This window comes from Carlito syrichta, unplaced genomic scaffold, assembly GCF_000164805.1.
Source record: "Carlito syrichta isolate Samal-C Ts95f unplaced genomic scaffold, Tarsius_syrichta-2.0.1 Scaffold305295, whole genome shotgun sequence".
Lineage (NCBI taxonomy): Eukaryota > Metazoa > Chordata > Mammalia > Primates > Tarsiidae > Carlito > Carlito syrichta.
The window spans coordinates 60,923-74,722 of record NW_007249391.1 but is presented as its reverse complement, the minus strand read 5'-3'; positions in this window follow the sequence as shown (position 1 = coordinate 74,722).

The window sequence follows — 13,800 nt, the reverse complement described above, 5'->3', positions numbered from 1 at the left end:
TGCATCTCCACATGGGTTTGGTCTGTTTATTCCTCAATATTATTCCATTTCCTACCTTGCCTCCTGACCTATTTCACCCCTTGGCATAGAAACTTAAAATGAAAGTACCACATGTTCTCACTCATAAGTGGACTCTGAACAATTATCCTAATATTACAAGAAAGAGTTTGGCAGTAGTGGGAAACTGCCAGGGGAGGAAGGGGTCACACTTCATTAATAAAGGTACTTGATCTCAAACCAGGTGAAATGGGGACCAAAGTCAACCCCAAGCTTTTCCTGTACAATGACTGTTTATTTGTATACCTAATCCTGAATTGAATCCCACATCTTTAAAATGAAAACAAAGAAACTGATGATGAAAAGTTGCCCTGCTGATCCGATCTAGATCACTCCTGGAAATGCTCTTCTCTCTGAGGAAGCAGAGCTGGCGTTTTGGCACTCCTCACAAAGCTGGCTGTGGGGAAGCTTAGTACCAAGGTGAGATAAGCAAGGCAAACTCCCCAGGCAAAATGGCGAGCCATGAGGACACAGCTGGCACCTGAGCCTAATGGTAGCTACTAAGTGGGACTGAATATACATGCAGTCAATGATCAGACCATCCACAGCAACCGAACAACACAGAACAGTCAGGATTTGGCCAAGGGTAGCTTCTCTGATTTTTGCTCCTGTTTCTAACTCAGGACCAACCAAGAAAGCCAAATAAACTCCCAAACCAGTACCATATGACGTCCTGTTTTTGGTTAGCTTGCCTCCACCTTTCCCATGCCAACAACTGCTAATGGGGGTATACTCAAAGCCTTTTTATCACTTAAAAAAAAACTCCCCTGCCTGTCTCCGAATCTGTGCCAAACATTAGTGGCAGTGGCTGAAGTCTTGCTATCACAAGCTCTGTCTTCATTTATTTCAACAGCACAGTAACATGCACCATGTAAAGGGATAACACACCTAAAGACAATCGCAGTCATTACAATGCTGCATATTTCATGTTACTTCAAAATTAATGAAGTGCCAACCATTATCTCATTTAATCCTCACAATAATAACAATGTGGTTGAGAAGGCAATTGTACCACATAATTTAGCAAGTAAGAAAACTCAAAGGGATGTCATTGATTTGCCCAAGGTAACAGAGGTAATAAGTGGCTGAGTCAGAACAGGAGTCTCCAGAACATACTTCCAAGGCTCTTTACCATTTAAGTTTACAGTTTCCAAAGTCCGAATGACTTCAGTAGCCTCTGGCTGGGTGTGGTAGCTCACGCCTGTAATCGCAGCACTTTGGGAGGCCGAGGTAGGAGGATTGCTTGAGCCCAGAAGTTTGAGACTAGCCTGGGCAATATAACCAGACTTCATCTCTACAGAATATCAAAACAATTAGCCAAGTAGGGCAACATGAACCTATAGTCCCAGCTATTTGGGAGGTTTAGGAAGGAGGATCGCTTGAGCCCCGTGAGCCATGATCGTGCCACTACCTTCCAGTCTAGAGGGAGACCCTGCAACTTAAAAAAAAAGTCTCAGTGGTGTCATCATGAAAGTCATATTACAAAGAATGTCACTTGATGAAAGTATCTATAGGTCTCTCTCCCTTTCTCACTCTCCATACAAGTGTATGTGGACGTCTGTCTGCTGGTCTCTCTGTCATGTGTCTGTCCCACTGTGTCTGGGATTTCATGTCTTTCCCTTCATGTACATCTATATGTTTCTGAATCCATGGATCTGACCTCCACATGAATCTTTTCCCCTGTTTATCCCTTCTTCTTTTCTGACTATGACTATGCTAGGCCTACTCTACAGTCATAGTACAGAACAGACTCAATAGAAAGAAAGGTGTCCCCTTTTTGTCCCATATGTCATATTGGGAAGCAGTATCTTTGGTTAGTTCCCAGATATCTAGCAAAAGAGAAAACAAGGGGAACACCTTGGCACGGCTCACTCTGCTTCTTGCACACCACTGAAATCAGAAGAGCATCTGAGGCACTTCACTTCAAGGGTGATTTTACATCTTCCAAGATTCTTTTTAATGTCTACAATGATACCTCCTGCTGGATCAGTCTTGTGTCTATCTTCTCATACACCAATGCTCTGGATCTTTCAATATGTCCCTCTGTGAGAGATGCTTAGAGAACCAAGCCCAGTGCTTAGGAGCGTGGGCTCTGCCACTTACTAGCCGTGTGACCTTGAGTGAGTCATTTACTTTTCCTAAGCCATAGTTTTCCCTTCTATAACATGGAAGTTATGACACCCTACATCATAAGGGTGTTATAAGGATTAAATGGCATGGTCCAAATAAACTACTTAGCACAAGTACTGTACAAGGTAAGAGTTCAATAAATTATCACTATCATTAACAAGCAGGATGCGTGTCCCCATTGCTTGCTTTATTTTTTCTAAACCATAGGCCTTGCTCCTCATGGGGCATTTCCACCAGACTATGGCATGAGCTTCTCAAAAGCAGTATGTCCAGAGTTAACATCATTACCTTCCCCAGCAGCTCCACTACCCACAGCTGGTGTCACCCTCCTCTCCTTTGCAGTGTATTTCATTCAATAATCATGCACTGTCTAAGCACATCCTATGGAGTTACCTGATTTTTATTCTCTGGCAATAGAATGAATAACTCAGTAAATTATAGATAACTAATAGCCATGCCAAATAATTCTTATCTATAGACATGTAGATTTTGTCCAGTAGAGGTTTAATTGGCTTCCCTTCTCCACTGTGGAAAAATCCAGTTTTGTTTTTATTTGCATATTCATTTAAATATTATTGATCTGTGTGTCTGTTCTTCAGATTTTCTTCTGAATTGGTTGTAACACCTTACCAGTTCTCTTTAATAACAAACTGACTAAAATCTTTAACATGTGTCCATTTTATGATGAGAGTCAAAATTTTACCTTTTTTGAAAATTATCTTTTAACATCTCTATTAAGGAATAACAACATTTATTTATTAATAAGTATTTTTAAATTTATCCATTTTTCCACAGAATCACAACATACGCTTGACCCTCTGACCCTCATACCTCATTTCTCACAGTCAATAAGCCCTAGCAACTGAATTTTTCTGATGTGGAGCAAAGATCACTGCAGTATTACGTGTAAGCATGGGCTGTAGAGTCCAACCATGAGAGCTGACACATGACACTTCATGACACAACCTTCATGACACATGGCTTCATGACATAACCTCGGAGTTAGTTATTTCATCTCTTCTAGTTTTAGTTCCTGCATCTGCAAAATATGGAAACAATTCTTTAGCACAGTTCTAAGGGGGAATAAGTGAAGATAACCCATGTAAAGTGTTTAGCCCAGTGCCTGACATATAGTGGGTGCTTCACCTAAAGGTGCTCATCTAAAGGTAATATTGATAATCTCACAGACTCGTCTGTCCCTTACCCTTCCCACTTCTTTAATGACTAGTTCAGACCCCTTTAATTTTCTTTCTAGGTTATTGTCACCTGACTTCTCTGGTCCTCCCAGCCCCCATCAGTTCCTCTCCACTCCTGTGTCCACATTCCCCCAGAATAATTTGTGGGTGCTGCTATTCTCTGTAATGGTCATTGAAGAGGACTTAAATAGCTTCTCAAGTCCTCTTAAGCCCAGTGTCCTTGTCTCAGTCACTGCTTCCCAATTTAGAAAGTTTCATGTGGAAGCTGTAGACAACAGAGAAAATCATCTCCCTTTAGGATTGTCCTGTTTCTGATAAAATACATTATCATTTTAAAATAGTCTAACTTGAGAACATTTTGATTAAAAACAAAAACGTCTGCAATTAATTCTTTCTTTGCAAAAAAAAAAGAGCTTGATTAGACATTCTACAGTAGATATAGAAATTTTAAGACAAAAGGGAAACTACCGTGAGATCAGTTTTGTAACAACAAGATAAGATTATTGAGCAAATTTTCCTTCAGAGTAAAAATTATACTACTTAGCTATACAACTTTTTAAAATTTCAGACATCTGTTTTCTTAGATGTGTAAGCAGTGTCATTCTTTATAAAGAGTGTCATTCTTATAAGGAGTGAGTGGAGCATGAGGTTAGGGACAGAAACTAAGCTTAAATGTCAGCAGCAAAGACAAATTCATGTCTACAAAATGCTCTTCTGTAAAAGCTATACCGTGAAGTCATGACATCAAAGGAGTCCAAGAGAGGAGTTCAGGTCACAAGAGGAGGAGAGTGGTCACTGTGAAATGAAAATGTTACTAAATGCATTTGGAGGCAATTTGGAGGTACATTCCAACATTTTAAAGGCCCATATCTTTTGACACAACAATCACACATCTCAGTCTATTCTATAGAAATAGTCAGCCGAGCCGGGCTCGGTAACTCAGCCTGTAATCCTGCGCCTTTGGGAGGCTGAGGTGAGTGGATTACCTGAGCCCACGGGTTCGAGACCTGCCTGGGCAACTTGGCGAGACCTCATCTCTACAATAAATCAAAAATTAGCTGGGAATGGTAGCGCATGCCTGTAGTTCCAGTTACTTGGAAGGCTGAGGCGGAAGGATTGCCAGAGACCAGCAGGTCGAGGCTGTGGTGGCCAGGAGCGGCCACTGCACTCCAGTCTGGGTGACAGAGTGAGATTCCAACTCAAAAAAAAAAGAAATAGTCAACCGAGTACAGTAGGTCATTCCTGTAATCCCAGCACTCTGGGAGGCCAAGGTGGGAGGATTGCTTAAGGCCAAGAGTTCGAGACCAGCCTGGGCAACATAGTGAGACCCTGTCTCTATGAAAAAGTAAGAAAAAAAAAAACAATATAATGCGTACAAACATATTTATACTAAGATGTTCACTGTCATATTGTTTGTAACAATAGCACTGTCATATTTTTTAAACAACAACAAAAAGAAATGTATGTAACAGTGTCTGTCAGTAGTGGTACGTTTAAATAACTTGTGATATACTTGTATGTCAAGAAACAGAAAATTCAAGCCAAAGAATAACTTGGCATAACAAGGAAAAACTGTGGCTCAAATAATTGGGGTTGACTTAAATCCAGAGGCTCCAGTGCCATTTCTCCATGATTCTCTTGGATTTGCCCTGCTTTCTGGACCAGCTTCACCCTCAGCAGGACAAGAGGATACCTGCTGAAATTTTAGACTACCATCTGTAGAAAAAGAGAGAAGTTCTTCTGGAAGTCTTCCAGAGGAAGAATCTGACAGACAACTACTTGTACCCAAAAAGTCTCTCTCTACCTCTTCATCCTTGTCACATGGCCGCTTAGCTACAAACTACATTTTCAAGCCTCCCTTGCAGCTAATATGACCAGTTTCTTACCAAAAAAATGTGAATGGAAATAATGTGTGCAATTTCCAATTCTCACTTAGTTAAAAAGGAAATTGTTTACTCTGGACTTCTCATTTTCTAATCTCAGCAAGCAAGCTCTATTAGAATCATGGCAGCCACCAGCTTCAAACATGCAGACAATGGCAACATCCTGAGAGATGATGAGGCAACAAGAGAGAAAAAACAAGGTTTCCTGAGCAACCCAGGCAATAAAACTGCCTTACCAGCCTAGGTTGGCCAATGACAGAAAAATAAATTTTTGTTTTATTTGATCCATTGTATCTGGGAGTCTCTTTGTTATATCAGGTCAGCTTTTACACTAGTGTGTGTGTGTGTGTGTGTGTGTGTGTGTGTGTGTGTGTGTGTGTGTGTGTGTTCCTATATATGTGAACTATATATGCGGAAATCCCAGCCAGAGCAATTAGGTAAGGAAAAAAAGTATCCAAGTCAGAAAAGAAGAAGAAATAAGTATTCCTCCTAATGTCTCTGGCGAATCTTTCCTCTCACATTCTTATGACCTAAATTTCATCAGTGTCTCTTCCGAAGGCAATCATCTTCAAGGGGGATGGGATTCCTAGTAGGCCAAAAAAGACCCATCTTGAATGGGGTGTGGTCAGCTATCTCAGAAACACATAGAAACTCATGAAGGAGAAAGAGAGACCTGAAGGAAATGGAATTGTTATAAAGAAAGAGAGAAGGAGAATGGATGCTGGGCATAAAGACTATTAACAACATCCAACATACTGTTGAATTCTACACCATTCTTAGAGAGAATAATTGTTTATGTGTATTAATGTGGAAAGATTTCCACAATATCTTGAGTAGTTAAAAAAAGTTACAAAACTATATTCTCATATTATAGTATGATATCATTTGGTGAAAGCAAAAGCAGTTTAAAATTTGTTAAACCATGGATATATACATTAAATATGCATACAAAAGTTTCTAAAAATTCCATTCACTCCAGAGAATGAAATTGTCAAAAAGAGGTGAAGGAGAATTTTCACTTTTAATTGTAATCTTTTGTCTCACATTTTTACATATTAACTCTTTTAGTAATAATAAAATATACATAAGGTAAAAAGTTAGGAAGAGAAGAAATCAGAGAAGAGTGGAAAATGAAAGAATCTGAAAGAAATAGGCCACCCTGAGAGGAGCCGGAAGGTCTAGAACACGGCTTCCCTGCTTGGTGTTTTTCACACTATTAAAGGCCTCAGCAGCTACAGCAGGATCCAGTTCACATTCCTTCCCTGTGCCTAGGTAGGGTAGAACAGTGGAGATAATACTCTCTTCTTTAACTACTGATTTGGGGGTCAGTGTTTACCTTATTCCTCAGTGAGATGGCTTAGAGACTATCTCTTCCCGTATCCCTAAAACTCCAGCTCTTTTAAAGCTCATGCCAGCACATTCTACACATTTGTGGCAGTCATCTATAAACTTCTAGGTCAATCCGAGCTCATCCCTTGAATGGTCTTTGATTCAATGGCTCTCTTCACTTCTACTCAAAGTCATCATAACTCTCAGTGGTTTCAAAATCAAGTATACAGTCCTTCCATGTCACATCCCATCAGTTCCTTAACCTTGGTCACCTCTAATGATCTTATCCTACACCTTGTCTAACCCATCCATTATTATGTTCATAGTCTGGACCAGTGCCATCCAATAAAGCATCCTGCCATCATGGAAGCATTTAATCTTTGCACCCCAATGGGGTAGCCATTACAGCATGTGGCTGTTAAGCACTTGAAATGTGGCTAGTGCCAATAAGGACATAAATTTTTAATTTATTTTATGTTAATTAATTTGAATTTAAATAGCCACACATGGCTAATGGCGATTGTATCAAACACTACAGGTCTTGACCTTGCAATTCTCAACACATACAATTTCCATAGTCTAAATTACAGACACCTCACTCTCCACCCAATAATTATTTTCTTACAAGTAACTCCTAATATATTTCTTCAACCAGAGGGACTTTCTGACACTTTACCATCTTTCACCTTCCCACCTCCCACATTTTCTCATCCCCCTCAGTACTCAGCTTTGAGTTTACAATTATATAATCTCAAGTTCTCATACACTCTCAACTCCATTGTCCCTTCTCACTCATTCATACTTGCATGGCAGAACTCCAACTCTGGTCAAAATCCCACTCTCCATCTACCCCAAACATTCATCTGAGCACTTGACATTAGATAGAGGAAAAACACTCAGCACCTTACCTGATCACTCTTCAACTCACTACTACCCTACTGTCCCCAAATCCTGATGGATTTCCCTAATCCTTGCACTCCCCAAACTGATATTGTAGATGACTATTTTACACCACCTCCTCTTACCACAAACCTCCACCACTTTCTCCCCACCTCACTCTCAGATGAGAAAACAGTAACAATCAGCAGAGAACTTCAAAAGATTTCCACCACCACATCTCCCAATCTGTCTGCTGCTGTGCCTATAAACTCTTTTTCCAGGTACTAAGGATAAGTAAGCAACCTGTGCTCCTAAGGCCAATTCCAGTACTAGTACTCCAGATCCTACCTTTTCACACCTATCCAATGACATCATTTCTATAACTGTTCTCTCAAGTTTTTTATTTCTCCCTTTGTACTGGCTCATTCTCTACAGTATACAAATATACAATTCTTGAAAATTTTTTCTAACCTCAAATCGCCTTCAGCTAACACTTTATTCATCAAACTGATATTATCTAATTTATGACTTGGAAAGATCACTCTGGAGAATGAATTATAGGAGAGTAAATTAAGACTATTTAAAATACTGTTCAGAAGAATAGTTTCAGCAGTAGCAGACTAGACAATATTGACTAATATTAGACTAGACTCTTCATAGGCTAAAAGACTCTTGCAGAATAAGGTAGACTAAAAGATCTACTGCTGAATGCAATTTGTAAACTTTGATTGGCTCCTAGTCAGGAAAAGTGTTAGAGTATGTGGTCTGACATACACAAATCAATGAATTTTATACACCATGTGAAGATAATTAAGGATAAAATCATACCATCTCAATGGATGCAGAAAAAGCATTTGACAAAATTCAAAGCACCTTTTTCATGTAAAAACTCATAAATTAGGTATAGAAGGAATTTAACTCAAAATAAAAAGGGCATATATGAAAAGCCCACATCTGACATCATACTCAATGGTGAAAAGCTGAAAACTTTTTACTCGAAGATCAGGAACAAGACAAGCATACCCATTCTTGTCACTTTCTTAGCACAGTACTGAAAATCCTAGCCAGAACAATTAGGCAAGAAAGAAAACTATCCCAGTCAGAAAGGAAGAAGAAATTTATCTCTGCAGATGACATATTCTTATATGCAGAAAACCCTAAAGATTCCATTTTAAAAATATTAGAACTAATAAACAAATTCAGCTAAGTTGCAGGATACAAAGTCAACATTTTGGATTTTTATTCATGAACATGAACTATCCAAGAATAAAACTAATAAAACTATCCTGTTAGTCAATTTGGACTGCTATAACAAAATTCTTTAGACTGGGTAATTTATAAACAACATAAATTTATTGCTCATAGTTCTGGAAGCTGGGAAGTAAAAAAACAAGAAGCCAGCAGATACAGGGTCTGGTAAGGACCTGATTCTCATAAATAGCACCTTCCACATGACAGAAGGGGCAACAAAAAAAAGTTTGCTTAGACCTCTTTTATAAACACATTCATGAGAGTTCCACCCTCATGACCTAGTTACCTCCCAGAGGTCCTTTCTGTTAATACTATCACCTTAAAGGTTAGGTTTTAACACATGAATGAAGGGTGATAAATGTACATTCAGACCATAGCAATTCCTATTTACAATATTCTCAACACCAATAACAAAATCTTAAAAATAAACTTAACAAAGGAGGTGAAAATTGTACACTGAAAACCACAAAACCCTGATGAAAGAAATTAAAGAAGACAAATAGAAAGACATCTATATTCATGAAATAGAAAATGTAATATTGTGAAAATATCAGTTGGTTCTAGATGACTAACTACATGTACCTAGTACTTGGTTCTTCCATGGACAAGAACCAAAATAGCAAATAGATATTCACCCTTTGAATTGGTCATCTAAGATAAGACACTGGAGCTCAACAGAGAAATGACAAGAATTCCAAAAGCAAAGGAGCAGGAAGCAAGGGAGCCTATTCAACCTGGATCAACTGGCAGCCAGGATAAACTCCTGCATGATGGGAAAGGGTAAGTGAGAGCCCCCTAAGGCTCCGCATTTCTACCACAGACTTTTCTAATGCTAGCTACAGAAGAACCTCTCAGCCCTCAGGGGCTTTGAGACTTACATAGGGAGGTGCCTAGAGATTTCACAGAGGCATTGCTCCAGAGAGGGAACTCATGCTGAGTGGCTTAGGTTTCTGAGCCCTGAACAGCTGGAGCTTGCTACTGCCATTGCCCACATCACACTCACTGCTTAGGGGCCAAAGAACCCACCCACATGCACAGCCTACCATTGCCACTACCAGCATTCAAACAAGCCACCTAAAGACCCAAGAATCAGCCTATCTGGATCTGCTAAAATCACAGCCAACATGCACCACTCTGAGACTCAAGAACAGGCACACTAAGTCCACTGGAGCCTGAAAACTGGCCCATCTGACAACCTAGTCCCCAGAAAAACTTCACCAGAGCCTCCACTAATAACTGCACCCTAAGCCACTAGGAAAATCACAAATACCATTGATGCTGTTTATAATAAAAGATATCATACAGGAACTACACCACTGCATGCACCCAGAATCAAAGCAAAAGCACCCTACTCAACCAACAACGTATACAGATCTCCAGGGAGAAGTCTTCCCTATGAAAGCAAATTCAAAAAATTGGAAGAAGAGATGGTTTCATCACATGCACAGATATCAATGTAAGCACACAGGAAACATTAAAAAGCAAGGAAATATGGCACTTTCTAGGGAGCACAATAACTCTACAGCAATACATCCCAATCAAAAATTAATTCACAAAATCCTGGATAAATAATTCAAAATACTAATTTTAAAGAAGTTCAGCAAGACACAAGATAATTCTGAAAAACAATACAGAGAAATCATTTTAAAATTCAGAAAATGAATAAGAGATAGGTTTTTTTAAGAAGAATCAAATAGAAACTCAGGAACTGAAGAATTCATTGAATAAAATATTAGGTGCATTCAAAAGTTTTTTTAGATAGATTAGATCAAGCAGAAGAAAGAATCTCAGAACTTGAATATAGGTCTTTGGAAATAATCTAGTCAGACAAAAATAAAGAATAAAAAAGAATAAACAAAGCCTTAATGACATTTGAGACAATATAAAGCAATTGAATATTCAAATTATCAGTGTTCTCAAAAGCAGAGAGAACACAGGGGTTAGAAAACCTATTTAATAAAATATTAGAGGAAAAAACCCAAATACGCAAGACTAAAAGATCTCTAAACAGATACAAAGCAAAAACATCTTCTCCATGGCACATGATAGCCAAACTGCCTAAAGTAAAGAATAGAGTATACTAAAAACAATAAGAACAAAGCACCTAGTCATCTATAAAGGAACCCTCATCAGACTAACAGATTTCTCAGCAGAAACCCTACAGACAGGAGAGAATGGGATGACATATTCATAGTGATATAAGAAGAAAACTTCCTACAAAGCATACTACATACAGAAAAATTATCCTTCACAAATGAAGAAGCAAAGTTTTTCCCAAATAAGCAAACACTGAGGGAATTCATCACCAGTAGACCAAACTTACCAGAAATACTTCAGAGAGTCTTAAACTTGGAAGTAAAACTAAATGGCATTTGCCATCATGAAAACACATGGGAGCTTCTGGGCAAGAAGATGACAGAACAGGTTGGCCTGTGAGAGCCTCCACAAAAGGTAGTGCCCATAAAGACTCTCTGCATGAGTGGGTGTGTGCCAGTGGGTGACTGAAAGTCTGTCTGAGAGGAAACTCAGATTTATGCACCCAGGGCTCTCCTCCAGAGGTGACTGCAACCCACCATCGCTCTGAGATTGGAGACCCAGACACACAGGACCATCTGCCATTCTTGGGGCTCTCTTGAGAGGAGGCAGCAGAGAACAGCTGCCCTTCACCACCTGGCGCCCAGCCCATGCCATCACCTGCAATAGCAGACAAGGTATAAGCAGGAGGAGGCAGGTTGTGGAAATATAGAATAAAACTCCAATGCCAGTGACAAGATGCCGACAGCCACCATCTCCTCAATCTCAAGACTGGGCAGAGACCTGCAGTGCTATGCTCAGCTCCACCTCGCATCCATCTTGGGACCCAGAGGCTATCTTCTCAACAGACTCAGAGAGACAGATGCCGCTCCCCCATGATGGAAGGTATAGACACATCAGAACTGAGTGAGAGATTAGACAGCAGCAGCAGTGAGTAGGGTGAGTCCAGATCTGATCCATTCTCCTCCCACAGTAGTCCATGGGGTATCTGACTCACACTGAGAGCAACCCTATCAGCTGGTGCTGAGAACAGAGGGGAGGGACTAGAGACCAGAGCTGCTCCCTAAGGCAGAGGCCTGAAAGGAACCTGAAGTCACAGAAACGATCACAGAAAGTTTTTTGGGGTTTTTTGATTTGGCTTTTTTTCTTCTTGTTTGTTTTTTCTTTTAGTCTTACCTTTTTTTCTTCTCTATATTTTTGTTTACATTTTTCTATTTGTTTTCTTTCTGGTATTTCAATGCTTTTAAAAAATCTTCTGTTTAGATATGGTTATTTTTGAGGGAGAGTACACCAACAGGGGGGTTTTGTTTGTTTGTATAATTGTCTGTATGTTTTTTCTTGTTTTTTCTGAATTTGTTTATCTGTTTATTTGTTAGTTGTTACACCTGTCTGTTTTCCCTCTTTTTCTTCTCTCTCTCCACCTCCCTTTCATCTTCCTCTTTCCTTTATCCATTTTCTTTCCCCTTTTCTTATCTCATTTTGCTTTTGGAGGCAAACAGAGACCCCCACTACATGGACAGATTGTAAGGCAGTGGGAAGTGGGTTTCAGGGGGTCCATAATTCAACATAAACAAATTTCAAATTAGTCGGGTGTGGTAGTGTGTGCCTGTAGTTCTGGCTACTTGGAAGGCTTAGGTGGAAGGATCTCTGGAACACAGCAGGTTGACACTGGGGTGGCCACGAGTGTCCCACTGCACTCCACCCTGGGCAACAGAATAAGACTCCAACTCAAAAAAAAAATTCCTTAAGATTAAAATTCAGCCATGCACTTTCTCAGACCACAGTAGAATAAAAATAAATATCAACACCAACAAAGTTCCCCCCAAAATCCACAAAGACACAGACACTAAACAGCATGATGTTAAACAACTCCTGGGTCAACCCAGAAATCAAAACAGAGATTAAAAGATATCTGGAAACAAATGAATATGAAGAAACATCTTAACAAAATCTCTGAGATGCCAGGAAAACAGTACTAACAGGGGAACTTATATCTCTACAAACACACATAAAGAAAATGGGGGCAAACTCAGCAAGATGGTGATGGGACAAGCAGAACTGTGATGATCTCCACAAAAGATGCTGAAGAGCTGCTGATGCTGCAGCTCTTGGCTCTGGCTCCAGGGAATTCCCGGCTCCCTCTTTCCCAAGCCACCGGTGGCACACCAAATGCAGAGCCCAGCCATATTGCTGGTTCCCAGTGCCTGACACTGGACACACATCATCACCCATCATAGTGGATCATCTACAGACCTGTGTGAGTGGAGAGAAAGGATAAGATGAGAAAAAGGATCAGCAAAAGAGGAGCCACCCAAGGCAGCATTTTCTAGACAGAGATTCGCATTGCCCCACCATCTCCAAGCAGTCTCCACCTTGTTTCTAAGGTAACCTCGCCAAAACAAGAGACAGAAACCCCTTCCCTATGCTGAATCAGACACAGACAACTCAGTCCTGTGTGGCAGACCTCTCAGGCAGCAAGCCAAAGGAACTGAGCTGATCTATGAGTAAATCTATCTGCCTGTAATAAGAGCAAAGGGGAGAGGCTAGAGATCAGAGCTGAAGAGACTTTAGGCACTCAGGAAAGACTCCAGAGCTAGTCTGGTTTCTTATTTTGATTTTTGATTTTATTGTTTTGACTGTTTGTTTTGTTCACTTTTGTTTGATTTTTGATTTAGACTACCTGTTTGTGTTGGGGGAAAACAGATCAAAAGGCATGATTTTATTGGACTGTCTTTGTGTAATTACTGGTATGTTTTAGGGAATTTTGTTTGTTTGTTTTTACTCTTTTCTGGCCTTGTGTCTCTTTTTATTCATTAGTTGGTATGTATGTCTGTTTTCCCTCTTACTCTTCTCTCTCTCCAACTTCCTCTTGACCCCCCCTTCTTCCATTATTTTCCTTTTTCTTACCTCCTTTTGTTCCAGGGAGCAAGTCTAAACCCCACTGCATGGACAGATTGTAAGGCAGTGGGAAGTGGATTCCAGTGTACCCATATACCTGTTGGTGGATACTGGGATCAGCAGAAAGATTTAGAATCACAGCA